This window comes from Heloderma suspectum, chromosome 3 (assembly GCF_057233095.1).
Source record: "Heloderma suspectum isolate Gila_16-S chromosome 3, 16-S_ref, whole genome shotgun sequence".
Classification (NCBI taxonomy): Eukaryota; Metazoa; Chordata; class Lepidosauria; order Squamata; family Helodermatidae; genus Heloderma; species Heloderma suspectum.
The window spans coordinates 164,943,136-164,960,799 of record NC_139460.1 but is presented as its reverse complement, the minus strand read 5'-3'; the positions used below and the strand labels follow the sequence as shown (position 1 = coordinate 164,960,799).

The window sequence follows — 17,664 nt, the reverse complement described above, 5'->3', positions numbered from 1 at the left end:
TGAATTTGTGCAAATTTGCATTTGTACGAATTCACATTTACAAAAATGCACAAGTCCCCCCAAATGTGAAATTCCCCCAAAGTGTGCATTTTCATGCTTTAGCCTATGGGGAAAATGTGCATTTTTGGAACCTCACCTTCTTCCAGGATTATCCATTCCATATCTCATCTTCTCTGGTTTTCTGTACCACCCCTAAGAGTCATTCAGCATTCTGTGCCCGCTGGACTTCCTCAGTCATCAATGGGTGGGTTTTGGTGCCTCCCCCACCTCCACCAAGGTTGTTTTTTTTTTCCTCTCTCTCTCTTAAAGTTCTTTTGTACTTTTGCTGGAGCTCTACAAACCTTGGGGATTCCCCAAGTCTGCTGATACCTTCCTTTTGTTCATGGATGGTGCCATTTTGGTTACTTAAGGACCAGCAGTGGGGGAATTGAGATTGTGATTAGTATACATGATGAAGGTTTATGTGTGTTATGATCTGCAATCTAGATTAATCACCTTTCCCAACACTTTTGAATATGCAGTATTTCTGACTTCCATTTGAATGCTTTAGCTCTACAGATAACGAGCAATTAGTTTTCTGATGTCAGACTTTTACCTTACTTGATATCAATGTGAATAGATATAAACAAAGCAATGTGTATTCTTGCTGTCGATACCATCAGTGATGATGTCTTGGATCCCCCCCCCCACACACACACACACACACATACACATTTTGATGAAGCGCCTAATCTATATCAGGAAAGAAATGACCTTTCATTGATTAGTAGTTAATTGCCTTTTGTCTTTCTATCAAATCTGCAAGGCTGTTGACCTTTTGGAGAACAAGGAGTAACTGTCAAGCATGTGTCAGAAATGTCTTCATGAAAATATTTCTAAACAGAATCCCTGGTTATTTCTATCTTCATAGCAACACTATGAGAACAGACAAGTTATAGTAACAGCATGTTATTTAATATTTCAACTTAAATTGTAAGCAATGTCACGTCCCCATGTTTACATTCAGAAATATCTACCTTCTACACTGTATGTTATATCTATATCTATATCTATATCTATATCTATATCTATATCTATATCTATGTTCAGCAGCTGGTAGCTTAAAAGCCTCAAATGAAGATTGTTCTTCAGTCGTTCAGTCGTGTCCGACTCTTCAAGACCCCATAGATCAGGCCTTCCTGTCCTGCACTCTCTCCCGGTGTGTGCTCAAGTCCATATTCATTGCATCAGTGATGCTATCTAGCCATCTCATCCTCTGCCGTCCCCTTCTCCTTTTGCCTTCAATCTTTCCCAGCATCAGGGTCTTTTCCAGTGACTTCTCTCTTCACATTAGGTGGCCAAGATATTTGAGCTTCAGCTTCAGTATCTGTCCTTCCAATGAGCAGTCAGGGTTGATTTCCTTTAGGACTGACTGATTTGACCTCCTTGCAGTCCAGGGGACTCGTAAGAGTCTTCTCCAGGACCACAGTCTGAAGGCATCAATTCTTCGGCACTCAGCCTTCCTTATAGTCCAGCTCTCACAGCCATACGTTGCTACTGGGAAAACCATAGCTTTGATTATACGAACATTTGTCGGCAAGGTGATGTCTCTGCTTCTTAGTATGCTGTCTTAGGGATGTCAGAGAATTCCGCCATGGATCTTGGCCCCCCGAAATCTGTGGCAGAACGGCCTGCCACTCCCCCGCCACCCCACGGATGCCCCCGGGATGAGACTTACCTGGGGAGGATGTTCTGGGCAAGGGTGGCTCCGGTGGCAGCTTCGGCGGCGGCAGCGGTGGCGGTGGTGGCTGCAGCGGCTGGTCTTCCTACCAGCTGCCGCTGCTGCCATTTGCAGTCTTGTGAGGGTTTTTTTTTTTTTTTTTTACACAGACGTGTAATCACATCCCGGTTAAAAAAAAAATGCGTACACAAATGGCGGCGGCTACTGCTGCCGCCATTTGCGTTCCTTATTTTTCGCTGTCTTAGGCTACGTAAATATTTATGTAGACTAAGACGGCGAAAATTAAGGAATGCAAATGGTGGCGGCCATAGCTGCCGCCATTTGGTATGGGTTTTGTTTTGTTTTTTTACCCAGAGCCCTCCATGGCTGGCCTGGGCCTGGCTGGCTGCTCCACGGAGCTGCCGCAGAGCACAGCCGGCCGTCGAGGATTCTGGGTGGGAGGACCAGATCGCCTCCCCCCCCCATCGAGGATTCTGGGGGGACGGACGGAACGCCTCCCCCCCACCATGAACATAATCCGCGGAAAGGTAAGTGACTTTCGTACATCCCTATGCTGTCTAGGTTTGCCATAGCTTTCCTCCCAAGGAGCAAGCGTCTTTTAATTTCATGGCTACAGTCACCATCTGCCGTGATCTTGGAGCCCAAGAAAATAACATCTGTCACTGCTGCCATTTCTTACCCTTCTATATGTCAGGAAGTGATGGGACCAGGTGCCATGATCTTAGTTTTTTTAATGTTGAGTTTCAAACCAGCTTTTGCACTCTCCACTTTCACCCTCAACAAGGGGTTCTTTAGATCCTCTTCACTTTCTGCCATTAGGGTGGTATCGTCTGCATATCTGAGGTTGTTGATCATTCTCCCGGCAATCTTAATTCCGACCTGTGATTCATCCAACCCGGCATTTCCCATTATGTACTCTGCATATAAATTAAATAAGCAGGGCGACAATATACAGTCTTGTCGTACTCCTTCCCAATTTTGAACCAATTGGTTGTTCCATGTCCGGTTCGTACTGTTGCTTCTTGACCCTCGTACAGGTTTCTCAGGAGACAGGTAAGGTGGTCTGATACTCCCATCTCTTTAAGAATTTGCCACAGTTTGTTGTGATCCACACAATCATAGGCTTTAGCATGGTCAATGAAGCAGAAATAGATGTTGTTCTGAAATTCTCTTGCTTTCTCCATGATCCAGCGAACGTTGGCGATTTGATCTCTAGTTCCTTTGCCTCTTCGAAACCCAGCTTGTACTTCTGGTAGTTCTTGGTTCACATACTGCTGAAGCCTAGCTTGTAGGATTTTGAGCATAACCTTGCTGGCATGTGAAATGAGCGCAATTGTAAGGTAGTCTGAACACTCTTTGGCATTGCCCTTCTTTGGAATTGGAATGTAAACTGACCTTTTCCAGTCTTGTGGCCACTGTTGAGTGTTCCAAATTCGTTGGCATATTGAGTGCAGCACTTTAACAGCATCATCTTTTAGGATCTTAAATAGCTCAGCTGGAATACTGTCATCTCTGCTAGCTTTGCTGTTAGTAATGCTTCCTAAAGCCCACTTGACTTCACTCTCGAGGATGTCCAGCTCAAGTTCAGTGACCGCGCTATCATGGCTATCAGGGACATTAAGATCTTTCCTGTATAGTTCTTCTGTGTATTCTTTCCATCTCTTCTAAAATCTGTTAGGTCCCTGCCTTCTTTGTCCTTTATCATGCCTGTCTTTGCACAAAATGTTCCCTTGAGATCTCTGATTTTCTTGAAAAGATCTCTAGTCTTTCCCATTCTATTGTTTTCCTCGATTTCTTTGCATTGTTCATTTAAGAAGGCCTTCTTGTCTCTCCTTGCTATTTTCTGGAAAACAGCATTCAATTGGGTATATCTTCCCCTTTCCCCCTTGCTTTTCACTTCCCTTCTTTTCTCAGCTACTTGTAAAGCCTCATCGGACAGCCACTTGGCTTTCTTGCATTTCTTTTTCTTTGGGATGGATTTAGTTGCTGCCTCCTGAACAATGTTACAGACCTCCGTCCATAGTTCCTCAGGCACTCTGTCTATCAGGTCTAATCCCTGAAATCTATTCCTCACCTCCACTGTATATTCATCAGGGATATGATTTAGGTCATACCTGAATGGTTTAGTGGTTTTCCCTACGTTCTTCAATTTAAGCCAAAATTCTGAAAGAAACAGCTCATGACCTGAGCCACAGTCAGCTCCAGGTCTTGTTTTTACTGACTGTATAGAGCTTCTCCATCTTTGGCTGCAAAGGACATAATCAATCTGATTTCGATATTGACCATCTGGTGATGTCCATGTGTAGAGTCGCTAGGGATGTACGAAAGTCACTTACTTTTTCGCAGCTTGGCTTCACGGTGGGGGGAAGCGCTTCGCTTCTCCCCCCGAAGTTCAGGCAAGGGGGGGAGGTGTCCTGCCTCGCCCGGCCGAAATTCAGTCGGGGGGGGAGGCGCCCTGCCTCACCCGGCCGAAATTCAGGCCGGGGAGAAACGCCCCGTCTCCCCGGCTGCGAAACAAAAAGTGGTAAAAAAAACAACCGAAAAATTAACGTAGCCTATCACAGCTGACTTTGGAAATCTAGCTGTGATAGGCTATGTAAATCGTCGCGTAGCTTATCACGGGTGTGTGGTGTTTTTTTTTTGACTTACTTTTTATTTTGTAATGGCGGCGGTGGCAGCCGGTCGGGAGACTGGCCACCGCCCCCGCCCCCCCGAAACGCCGCCAAAATCCGCCGCTGAGAGGGACATTCGCTGAAGGTAAGTCCCATCCCGGGGAGGGGCGGGGGGCTGGCAGAGAATTTCCCCAACACTTTCGGGGGGCCAAATGCCTCTGCGCTCGACCTCCCGAAGATTCGGGGAGAAATTCTCCGCCATCCCTAATGTGCTGTTGGAAAAGAGTGTTTGCTATGATCAGCGTGTTCTCTTGGCAAAACTCTATTAGCCTTTGTCCTGCTTCATTTTGTACACCAGGGCCATGCTTGCCTGTTACCCTGGTGATTTCTTGACTTCCTACTTTAGCATTCCAATCCCCTATGATGAAGAGGACATCTTTTTTTGGTGTTAGTTCTAGAAGGTGTTGTAGGTCTTCATAGAATCGATCAACTTCAGCTTCTTCGGCCTCAGTGGTTGGGGCATAGACTTGAATTACTGTGATGTTGAATGGTTTGCCTTGGATTCGTACTGAGATCATTCTATTGTTTTTGAGATTGTACCCCAGTACTGCTTTTCCCACCCTTTTGTTGACTATGAGTGCTACTCCATTTCTTCTACAGGATTCTTGCCCACAGTAGTAGATATAATGGTCACCTGAATTAATTTGGCCGATGCTTGTCCATTTTAGTTCGCTGATTCCCAAGATGTCGATGTTCAATCTTGCCATCTCATGTTTGACCACCTCCAGCTTACCTTGATTCATTGATCTGACATTCCAGGTTCCTAAACAATATTGTTTTTTACAGCATCGGACTTTCTTTTCACCACCAGACACATGCACAGCTGAGTGTCCTTTCAGCTTTGGCCCAGCTGCTTCACTCTTTCTGGCGCTACTTGGAAATTCCCTCTGCTCTTCCCCAGTAGTATATTGGACACCTTCCGACTTGAGGGGCTCATCTTCCGACGTCATATCTTTTAGCTTTGTGATACGTTCCATGGGGTTTTCTTGGCAAGAATACTGGAGTGGGTTGCCATGTCCTTCTCCAGTGGACCACTTTTTGTCAGAACTCTCCGCCATGACCTATCCGTCTTGGGTGGCCCTGCACAGCATAGCTTATGGCTTCACTGAGTTACGCAAGCCCCTTCACCACAGCAAGGCAGTGATCCATGAAGGGGCAAATAAAGATGAGTGGACTCAAAAAGAAGTTGGCATTTTCAAGCAAACCAGGTAATGGCATGTTTAAATGCATCGGTCAACTACTGTGTGCAGGAAGATGGATCATGCCAATATTTCTTTGAAATATTTAAATGTTATATTATCTTGCAGAGATCTACAGAGCCCCTCTGTTTTATTGTTATTTCTTCAGCAACATAAATTATCTATGATATTATATCCTGTATTTTTCTTATTTACTGTTACGTATACTGTAACACAATCCCTGATTATTGTGGCACTGTGGGAAATTGTCCACTATCTCTTACACAAGTGTGATTGGAACAGTGCTAATGCATTTTCTCCTTCTGCTCATGGATCTTTGGATCTAAGCCAGTGTTTAAAAGTCAATGGTTAAAAGTCCATACCCTTAGGTGGATAATGCCTGCAGTGGTTTCATGCTTGAGAGCTCATGGGGTTACAGATCTGCTTCCAACAGTCTGTTCTCCCATTGATTTTACATATTTATTTACAGAACTGCACATCCTAATTTAAACTGAGTCTCAGTTTTCATAATCCAGAAAAAGTTAATTAGCTAAGACATAAGTCCTTTACAAACCCATTGGGTCCTATAGCAAGCCATGGGATTTATGGCAGTCATGGCAAAGGCTACAAACTTTCTATTGTTAATTCTCTGCCGTTGATATCAAGGGGAATCAAAAATGTGTAATTCTGGCTGGACTACACCCTTATTAATCATTCTTACAGCACAATTATATGCATATGTACTCAAATGTCCCACTGATTTCAATGGAGTTTACTGCCTGGTAAGTGTTATAGGATTGCAACTTTAAGTTATATTCTACACACACACATTTGCACACCCAATAAAACGTCTAAAATATGTGTTTGTATGTTGGTTTCAACAGGTAGATTTTAATTAAAATATAGCTGTTGAAACAAAAATCTGAAATACACACACAGCAGAATTTCCTAATCTGCAGTACAGACACCATAGTGGATTTTCAGTGTTTGACAATGAGAACTCTAACAATGCCATCCCTGTTTTTGTGTTGGCTGATATAACTAGCTGTCTGAGTGTATGTTCAGCTACTTTTCTTGGAAACCTCTATAGGGAGTGTTATCATTGACCTTGGAAGTAGCCTCTGAGACTGTCACATTATTCTGTTGCTTAACAGCTGAGCTGGGCTATTGGCATTGTGATCTTAAAAGCAATTATGGTGGAATGGTAACTGTGCAGAGACAGCTCGATAGAATAATGGTGGCTGCACCATGGAAGGGCAAAAGATGGCTGTAGGGAGAAAGAGACATATCTTTTGTGTAAAAGGCAGTGTGGGAGGAAGACAGCAACGGGGGCAGAGGTAAGCATCACCACTATGAGCATCACACCCCAGGGATGGTTGTGAATATCAGCATCCTAGGATTAAAAAGCAGCCATGGCTATCTGCATAGCACAATGGAGGGGAAGAAACAGGAGCGAAGGATGTGCAATGCAATTCCTTCATCATCCTGAATGGAATTGCTCCTCCAACGTCAGCCTGTAGAAGAATTAATAGAGCTGCATGCTTTGATTGGTAGATCAGGCAATGAATGCCTTAGCTGACTAACTGGAGGCAGCCAATTTTAATCAATATCACAAAATTTAATCAGAAGCGCTGTGGATCAAGAACATACACTTATTTGTTATTCTGAGGCTACTTTTATTTTGGTGTGTTAGTTTCATATCTATTGAAAAATTATTAGAATACTGAAGAACATAGGAATGTAGGAAGCTGCTTTATGGTCCAGCTAGCTCAGTGTTGTCTATGTGGACTGGCAGCAGCTCTCCAGGGTTTCAGGCAGGATTCTTTCCTAACCCTGCCTGGAGATGCCAGAGATTCAACTTGAGGCCTTCTGCATGCAAAGCAGGTGCACTACCATAGAGCCGCAGCACGTAGAAAGGCAATAGAGCAGTTTTTGCTCTGACTCCTGCGGGAGGCAAGTTAACAGGTACAAATGAGTATCTACTTTGGGAGGACTTATTCTTGAGTACACTAGCTACCCTTCCTTCCCCAACTCCATAAATGCCTATATAGACAGTAAATATTGTTGAATGTGTTCCATGTTACAGCTATTCGATAATAAGGATGATGAGATTAAAGATTTTATTCAACAGTCAGTGGTGAGGGATAATGGGAATTGCAGTCCCACAACACCTGGAGGACCAGAAGTTGCCCTGCCCTGCCCTAAAAGGCAGGGCAGGGCAACTTCTTGAATCCTTGTTCAAGATTCCACCCAGTGAGCCATGCCTTCCACCAGGACACTACAAGTCATTAGGAGCTCAAGCAAGCCAAATCACACATCTCCCATGTTTCTCTGTTTTTCTTATTCTGTGGATGCAGCTGACTACTGGGCATGCTCAGTCCTCTTTGGGTTATTTTCTTAGGGGGTTGCCTGCTCCTTTGGATTTTGTTTTAAATTGTACTTCTGCAAACCTCAGAGTTTCCCTGGGCATGCTGATACCACCCTCTTGTTTCTTGTTGGCCTTGTTTTGGCTCCAATCTTGTTGGCACAGGACACTTGAGTTTGTTATTAGAAGGAATGGTGAAAACAACACTTAAGAGGGCTAGAAAATGGGAACACACATTTATAATGCAAACATGCATAGAGAGGGATGGAAACGGCTATGGCCAACTCCCTAGCACATCTTGCTTCAGAAACCAGAACAAGTTTATGATATAAATAACTATACTCGAAGACTGACTTCAGGCAGATATATGCATATGTCATCTGCAGAGAAGGTGCATCTGTTGAGCAAAGTTTCCAGGATACAGCAAATCATCAAGTAGAGACAGAGACAGCAATTACCCTTGTCTTTCTTAAACAGATGGGACACACACACCCCATAAAAAGTGAAACAATTGTGAATTTAGTTGAAGTTCCCTTAACCAAACTTCAGTTATCGATGATGATGACAATGATGATATTCACTTTAAATGGCTTCTATCATCCACCCATGTAGCTTCAAGGCAAACACACACACACACACGTGTGTGTGTGTGTGTGTGTGTGCACGCGTGCATGCACGTGTGTGATGAGAGCGAGAGAAAGAGAGATGCACATTGGTTTCAGATGAAGTCCAGAGCCTGAACAGAATTGGGCTGCTTTGGTCTGGTTCTGTTTGGTCCCAAGGCAAAGCAAGCTTCCCTCTGAAGCCAACATGACTAAAGCTGCTCCAGAATGATGCTTCTTTATTGACTGCATTATTTGTTATTTCAGATACAATTCATGCCTGCAGACTTTATGTCTCCAAATGGTGTCTTTTGGTTTCATTTCTCTAAATACTGCAGGGGGAGCGGGAGGGGGAGGGATGGAGTGCAGTTGAGTGACTGAAAGTTCCACTTTTTAATCCTATTCCTAGGGTATATTTTATCAGGGGCTCTCATCACTGCACTTTAGAGGAGGACAAGGATGGGACTTTGAGATGGCCATGCTCCCAATGTCACCAGGTTTCACTGTGAAAAGCTTTAAATGGGTTTTCAAGCATCATAACACCCTGGTGTCTGTACTTATCTTTCTGAAACTTTGTAGGATTTGTGCCTGGGGACATCCCTGTGATGTGTGTCATTTTCCTACAAATTGACTGAAAATTCAATGGGGGAGGGAAGGGGAAACAAATCACCCCACCTCCAGATTGGAGAACTCCCATTCCGTATGAACTGCTGTACCTACCCTTCTGGTCCTTTGCAGGCTTCTTACTTAGGGACACCCCTAGTCTGCCTGTCATAATGATTCACAAGTTATATAGGGGGACAAGTGATACTCTTTTAGAGATCCTCACAATGTAAAGGATGCTTTTGCACAAACACACACCCTGCAGCTATTCGCATGAAACTTGGTGGGCTTGATCCTATCAGAAGAGGCAACTCTCCCCAAAGTTTTCATCCAAATTCTGCCAAGAATTTTAAAAAGTTACTGACAGTTCCCTTAAAAAATGCATTCAAGTAGCACGAAAACCCCCGCACCTATTTTTTTGACATTGTGTATATGCCCAGTGGAGGAAAGTGTGAAAGTGACGTGGACCAGAAATACATACACACACACACACACACACACACACCCTATAATGACAACTCTTACAAGTTGTCCTATTCAGGACTTTACTTGAAAGAAATACACAATTCCATCATGTCCTGTGTCATACTTGTCAAATAAAGTTTTACATGACCATTGTGGTTCTGTGCTTTACAGTCTCTTGATTTAATGAACTGTCATTGGTGCTTTTCTTTTTATTGTGGGTTTTGCCATTCCTTCTTCCAGGATGTCAGCATTCAAGGATCTACCAAGTAGTTTTTGCTTTGTTTTGTCAAAACGAATTTGGAGAACATGCACTTAAGGGCACAACCTCAACATGGTCTCATCACATGGACTATTTGTTTTTAATTTACTTGTAACTGATCTGACTACTTTAGCTTGCCTTCCTAATTATATTTAATTGAGATGTACCTCTAATACTTCTGAACAGTCCTAGGCATTTAATTAAATGTTGCCCTCTTGAAGCATTAATCGGCTTACATACTAATTGTATACTTGCTTTTTTTAATGCATGTATGTGAGGCAACACAGGGCTGTATGATAACAAAATGATTATAACTGTGTGACTTTCATATATTGCTGTGTGAAGACCTACATTAATTTTCAGAAGCGGTTCTTGTTTGCTGCGTTTGAAACTGTGGCAATCTGCAATTGCAACATTTCCTCCAGCTAAAATAAACTCTATCATATCCTATTAATATTCTTGGGCCTCCTATAGCTCCTTAAAAATGCATCTACTGCAGACCATGACTAAATACTGACAACCATGAAATCTGGGCTGACAAAGAGGGATGGTAGGAGGAAAGAAGTGATTTGGCCCTCCTTCAAAAATAAGGTTTTATCGTTAGGGTTTCCCTTTACATCATACACAGTCATTACTGTATTAGTGTATTTGCTTTAACATGGTGATATGCACAGGCCATAAATGAGTGCACGGTTATGTGTACTTAAGTCCTCCTGACACTAGTGGGGATTAAACATGCATAACTACTCTTTGCTGGGTTTGTTTGTTTGTTTGTTTATTTATTTAATTTATATCCTGCTTTTTTCCCTCTTGCAAGGAACCCAAGGCGGCTTACATTATCCTCCTCCTCTCCATTTTATCCTCACAACAACAACCCTGTGAGGTGGGTTGGGCTGAGAGTCTGTGACTGGCCCAAAGTCACCCAGTGAGCTTCCATGTCTTAGTGGGGACTAGAATCTGGATCTCCTGACTCCCAGTCCAACACACTCGCCACTACACCACACTGGCTCTCAGTGTTGTGGCCACTGTGTGCAAAATGTACAAGACTGATCACTTACACTTGTTTTTCACCTTGAGAATCAACAGCCGAAGGATCCTATTTGCTGACCATCTAAAAATGTTTTGGCTAAACCTCAACATGAGTAGATTCAGTGAGTGGATTCATTGCTGACAGGCACCACCTAAATCTTTACACTGCCCCTTCTTTGCACTTCACGAATTAGAGCGCTGGCTCAACTAATGGCTCAATTAAAAGTGTGAGTGAAATGTATGGTGTCAGTTTCCCTTTTCTTCAGTGCAAAAGGAACATGCAGAATGATGACGTTCCGAAGTTAGTAATAATGTTTCTGTGCCCACTTTAATATGCACATCAAGACTTTTTTTTCTATCTAACTGGGTCTATGGGCTAGGGAAGAGGAAGAAGGTGAGGTAGATTTCAGAACAGAGTAGATAAGGGCAAGCCATAAATACTGCTTCTTTGGGCAAAACTCCAATACACTTACTGCATAGCATGCGGCTTCTTCACCTTATTTTCTGTAATTTCTATGGGCATCGTGTGCTTCCAGGCACACAGGGAGGAGAAATTTATTCTGAACATGCCCCCCCCCATTGGCTGTGAGAAATAGGAGAAAAATCTCGTTGACACTCTTAGGTGAAAGATCCAACTTATCTCATGAGAGATCAGCAGTCCTACATCCTCCTGCATTTACATGAGAAGCCTGGATCATACATGAAGAGGCTCGATGTGGGCTCCTCCTCTGCATGGTGCAGACCCCATTGGAGAACCACAATGGTCATGTAAAACTTTATTTGACAAGTATGACACAGGACATGATGGAATTGTGTATTTCTTTCAAGTAAAGTCCTGAATAGGACAACTTGTAAGAGTTGTCATTATAGGGTGTGTGTGTGTGTGTGTGTGTGTGTGTATTTCTGGTCCACGTCACTTTCACACTTTCCTCCACTGGGCATATACACAATGTCAAAAAAATAGGTGCGGGGGTTTTCGTGCTACTTGAATGCATTTTTTAAGGGAACTGTCAGTAACTTTTTAAAATTCTTGGCAGAATTTGGATGAAAACTTTGGGGAGAGTTGCCTCTTCTGATAGGATCAAGCCCACCAAGTTTCATGCGAATAGCTGCAGGGTGTGTGTGTGTGCAAAAGCATCCTTTACATTGTGAGGATCTCTAAAAGAGTATCACTTGTCCCCCTATATAACTTGTGAATCATTATGACAGGCAGACTAGGGGTGTCCCTAAGTAAGAAGCCTGCAAAGGACCAGAAGGGTAGGTACAGCAGTTCATATGGAATGGGAGTTCTCCAATCTGGAGGTGGGGTGATTTGTTTCCCCTTCCCTCCCCCATTGAATTTTCAGTCAATTTGTAGGAAAATGACACACATCACAGGGATGTCCCCAGGCACAAATCCTACAAAGTTTCAGAAAGATAAGTACAGACACCAGGGTGTTATGATGCTTGAAAACCCATTTAAAGCTTTTCACAGTGAAACCCGGTGACATTGGGAGCATGGCCATCTCAAAGTCCCATCCTTGTCCTCCTCTAAAGTGCAGTGATGAGAGCCCCTGATAAAATATACCCTAGGAATAGGATTAAAAAGTGGAACTTTCAGTCACTCAACTGCACTCCATCCCTCCCCCTCCCGCTCCCCCTGCAGTATTTAGAGAAATGAAACCAAAAGACACTATTTGGAGACATAAAGTCTGCAGGCATGAATTGTATCTGAAATAACAAATAATGAAGTCAATAAAGAAGCATCATTCCGGAGCAGCTTTAGTCATGTTGGCTTCAGAGGGAAGCTTGCTTTGCCTTGGGACCAAACAGAACCAGACCAAAGCAGCCCAATTCTGTTCAGGCTCTGGACTTCATCTGAAACCAATGTGCATCTCTCTTTCTCTCGCTCTCATCACACACGTGCGTGCACGCGTGTGCACACACACACACACACACGTGTGTGTGTGTGTGTTTGCCTTGAAGCTACATGGGTGGATGATAGAAGCCATTTAAAGTGAATATCATCATCATCATCATCATCATCATCGATAACTGAAGTTTGGTTAAGGGAACTTCAACTAGATTCACAATTGTTGCACTTTTTATGGGGTGTGCGTGTCCCATCTATTTAAGAAAGACAAGGGTAACTGCTGTCTCTGTCTCTACTTGATGATTTGCTGTATCCTGGAAACTTTGCTCAACAGATGCACCTTCTCTGCAGATGACATATGCATATATCTGCCTGAAGTCAGTCTTTGAGTATAGTTATTTATATCATAAATTAGAAAACAGCAACCAATAAGGATTTTTTTTAATGTATTTGATTAAATTTAGCATGAAGGTCTTATTTCAAAGACTGTTTATACAACACAGTCACCTGAAGCTAAACAAACAGCATTTGTGCCTTGCCAATAGATGTAAAATCACATTAACATATGGTACAGCTTTTGAAGTCATTTATTTAAACAGTGAACAAGTTATTATTTTGTTTCTGAAGGGTAATAGATAAATATAAAGGGCCTAAAATGAGGCTTATTTTCTAACAAAACGATGCATGTTGATGATGGCTTTATCTTTTGTTCCGATTAATAACAACTAATACCTCAGTCAACAATAGGTGTTTGGTTCCTACAATCATTTGTGCGGTGAAAGAGCATTTTGTTGGGAGGGACATGGGAAAAGGATTTCCTAATACACTGCCTATCAACTCCTCTTTTTTTACACTGAAGTAGGTGAATGGGGCCACACCCAAACAGCCTTAGACAGCACTTCATAAGTAGTTTTCAGTGAGTCATAAACCCTGTTCAAGCATTATGCCTGAACAGAATGTGAATAGAACTCTCTGCATTGTCAGCGACCCTGATCATAGAATCATAGAATAGTAGAGTTGGAAGGGGTCTATAAGACCATCGAGTCCAACCCTCTGCTCAGTGCAGGAATTGCCCCCATGCCCCTTCTCGTGAATTACCCTCCTTGTTCAGGCTTTAACACCTGAATGGGACTATAGTACAGTGGCATAGCTGATTTTTTTTAAAATAAAAAGAATGTATGCTTTTCCAGAAAAGACACACATTTACACATTTTCAGTCACCATTCATGAGCCATATTGTACACTTGCCACATTGGTAATACTCTGTAAAAAAATAGAATTGGATTTTTGGGAACGTTGGCATTAAGGGTTTTCTTCTACTCAGAGGCAGTGACACTCAGTTTACAACTCAACCCAAATGTATCAGTTACACAATACATAAGCTGACCTAGGAATGGGCAATCACCCTCCCCTAAAGTGCTCCCAAAGTTCACCCCCGAAGTGCTCAGGCTTTTTGGCTGCTCCAACCGAATACTTAAGATACGCCTCTGTAGTGCTGCCACTGCCAGTACCTTCTCCCCCTACTGGGCCTTCTCCTCAGTGGGAATGACAATGGAATATCAGTTTCCCATCAGTTGGGGCTGCCATTTTTTTGTGGCTGCCATTTTTTCCCTACAAGTTGCTCAACAGAATGGGACAAATGGGAAAATCTAAAATGGCAGCTGCTAGCCCAATTAATCTTTGAAAAGAAATAATTACCCAACACTCAGAAATGTAAAGGTGAGGTGGTTTTGCCTCTCTCTCTCTCTCTCTCTCTCTCTCTCTCTCTCAACCTCTGAATACCCCTCCCTCCAATTTTGATTAACCTTTCAGCCTTTTCAAAGTTTGGTCAGCAACACTACTGAAAAGCACATATTCACCGTTGTGGATAAATGTCTTGAACAGGCCTCAGTTTTGATAATGCTGTTATCAGATCCACCAAGAAAAGCAGTAACTGGATGTGTAATTAAAAACCAACTGTAAATAACATGCATGCAGTGTACAATAATGGTTTTGATCTGCATTATACAGCCCAGGGAAAAGCCTGTGCTTTTGAATGTGTAACATAATGTCCAGTTAAGCCAAAGCATAGAATAATGCACATGTGATGGGCAACTATGATTTGGATCCAGGCTGTGAAAATCATATGTTCAATTTTGCCAATAAGTGTGCTGAATATTTTATGCCTGCATGTGGGAAGTGGGAAATATCTGTGGAAATAATGGGACAGGGATCTTTCTCATATTCTAAAACAGATGAAGTTGGAAACTTATGGGGAAAAGATGATTAAAAAAATTGGGGCATTTCCCTTACTTCTAAAGATGTCACTAAAAATAATGTGGCAAAATCACCAACACCTGTTTTTGCTGCAAACTGCAAGAGAATGTTTTCCTTTCCATGAAAATACCATTTGGGGGTCATGTGTTATTTAATTTTATGGCTGTTCTCAGATATTACTCCTTCCCAAACTTTTTTCTTCTTCCCATAAATATTTACGTAGACTAAGACGGCCCAAAATAAGGAACGCAAATGGTGGTGGCGTAGGGATGGACGGAAGTCCCTTACCTGGTCCCGCAGCTTGTTTCGCGGTGGGGGGGAGGCACTCCGTCCGTCCCCCCAAAATTCTTGGTGGGGGAGGAGGCACCCCATCCCTCCCTGCCAAAATTCTGGCTGGGGGGGAGGCGCCCCATCCCTCCCCGCTGAAATTCTGGCCGGGGGGGAGCGCCCCATCTCTCCGGCCGCAACAGTTCTTCTCCTGCCAGGAGGCAATTGGCGGCGGCCATAGCTGCCGCCGTTTGCGTCCCTGGCCTGCAGTCAGCCATGATAGCCTACGTAAATCTTTACGTAGCCTATCACGGCTGACTTTGGGGGGGAAAAAAAAACCCATGGGCAAAGGAATTTGCATTCCTTATTTTGGCATGGGTAGTTTACGTAAATATTTACGTAGACTACGGCGAAAATAAGGGCAACACAAATAGTGTTGCCCTTATTTTCGCCGTAGTCTATGTAAATGTTTACATAGACTACACGTGCCAAAATAAGGAATGCAAATGGCGGTGCCCATGGGTGCCGCCATTTGCGTAAGCACTTTTTTTTTTTTTCAAAGTCAGCCATGATAGGCTATGTAAAGATTTACGTAGCCTATCACGGTGTTTTTTGAAAATCTAGCCATGATAGGCTACGTAAATCTTTACGTAGCCTATCACGTTTGTTGTTTTTTATAAAAAAAACCTTGGAAATGGCAGCGGCGGCAGCCGGTCAAAAGACCGGCTGCCGCCGCCGCCGCACCACCGCCAGGAGCTGCCAGGGACATTCGACCAAGGTAAGTCCCATCCCGGGGGGGGGGAGCGGGGGGCAGACTGTTTCTCCACCAATTTCGGAGGGCCGAATGCGTTGGCATTCAGCCTCCCAGAGATTCGTGGAGAAATTCTCCGACATCCCTAGGGCTGTAGCCACCACCATTTGCGTACGCGCTTTTTTTTTTAAAGTCAGACATGATAGGCTACGTAAAGATTTATGTAGCCTATCATGGCTGACTACAGGGACGCAAATGGCAGCGGGTATGGCCACCACCATTTGCATCCCTGCTAGCCAGCGGCTGGATGTCCGGCTGCTGGTGGAGCCGGCCGGCGGCTCCGTGGAATCCCCTTGGAGAGGAGCCGGCTGGCCAGGATTCTGGGGGGAGGGAAGGAGCGCCTCCCCTCCCCTGCGGAACCTGGCGGAGACAGGTAAGGGCAATTTCCTACATCCCTATGTAGAGGGCTCTGGGTAAAAAAAACCCCAAAAAAACATGTATGCAAATGGCGGAGGCTACGGCCGCCGCCAATTGCGTTCCTTATTTTTGGCTGTCTTAATCTACGTAAATATTTACGTAGACTATGATGGCGAAAATAAAGGGGAACACAAATAATGTAGCAGGTGCTATTTGCGTCCCTTTTTGATTCACCGTTTTAGCCTACGTAAATATTTACGTAGGCTAAAGTGGCGAATCAAAAAGGGACACAAATAGCGCCTGCTATGCTATTTGCATCCCACTTTATTTTCGCCGTCATAGTCTATGTAAATATTTACGTAGGCTAAGACAGCCAAAAATAAGGAACGCAAATGGCGGCGGCTGTAGCCGCCACCATTTGCGTACGCAGTTGTTGTTGTTTTACCCAGCCATGATAGGCTATGTAAATCTTTACGTAGCCTATCACGTCTTGTAAAAACAACAACAACAACAACAAGACTGCAAATGGCGGTGGCGGCAGCCAGTCAGAAGACCAGCCGCCGCCGCCGCTGCCACCGCCGCCCGGAACATCCGCCCCAGGTAAGTCTTGTCCCGGGGAGTATCCACGGGGTGGCGGCAGGCTGTTCCACCAAGGAGTTTGGGGGGCCAACTGCACTGGCATTCGGCCTCACTGAGATCCGTGGCGGAATTCTCTGACATCCCTATTATGTACTTTTGTAAATACCTATGTAAATATTTATGTAATTATTTCCGTATTGTTCCACATGACGAAAAAATATTTGCATCCATCTGTGGGCAGATGATGGAATGAAAGGCACCTGACAATCTGTGAAACACAGACAGGGTGGATTTTTCACAATCCGTAATTTCCTAGCTACATGTGAGTCTAGGGAGGAGTCAGTCAGAAGCAATGAGGTAGAAAGGACCCACACCACTGGCTCAGGCCATTTGATTACAGTATTCACACATAAAAGCAATGTAGCTGCATGGGATATCACCCCAGATAAGTGTCTCCCACATGGCTCAGTGTGCCTGTGAAAGGTTCCCAAGAGACATTCAGCATTAAGGTTTTGATGAATGTATAAAACTGGCCCTAATTCAATCTACTCTGTGAACATTAATCACGCTCACAGTGAAGACACTACATTTGATTGGGTAGCCTGAACTAGGGATGGCTGAATGAGCGATATTCGAGCTTGCCAAGATT

At 43.7% G+C, this 17,664-nt stretch overlaps 1 protein-coding gene and 1 long non-coding RNA gene across 2 annotated transcripts in view; one reads left to right on the top strand and one right to left on the bottom strand.

Annotated features, from left to right (window-relative positions):
* Positions 1-6,747: 6,747 nt before the first annotated feature.
* Positions 6,748-17,664, top strand: part of LOC146350390 (uncharacterized) — a 57,989-nt gene continuing 47,072 nt past the window's right edge. The window contains exon 1 of the long non-coding RNA XR_014788848.1: positions 6,748-6,907. This is a non-coding gene — a long non-coding RNA (uncharacterized LOC146350390). The remainder of the gene's footprint in view (positions 6,908-17,664) is intronic.
* LOC146350391 (uncharacterized) overlaps positions 7,176-17,664 on the bottom strand; it is a 36,406-nt gene continuing 25,917 nt past the window's right edge. The window contains exon 8 of the mRNA XM_084841977.1: positions 7,176-7,514. The gene's annotated coding sequence lies outside the window, so the exon portion shown is untranslated. The remainder of the gene's footprint in view (positions 7,515-17,664) is intronic.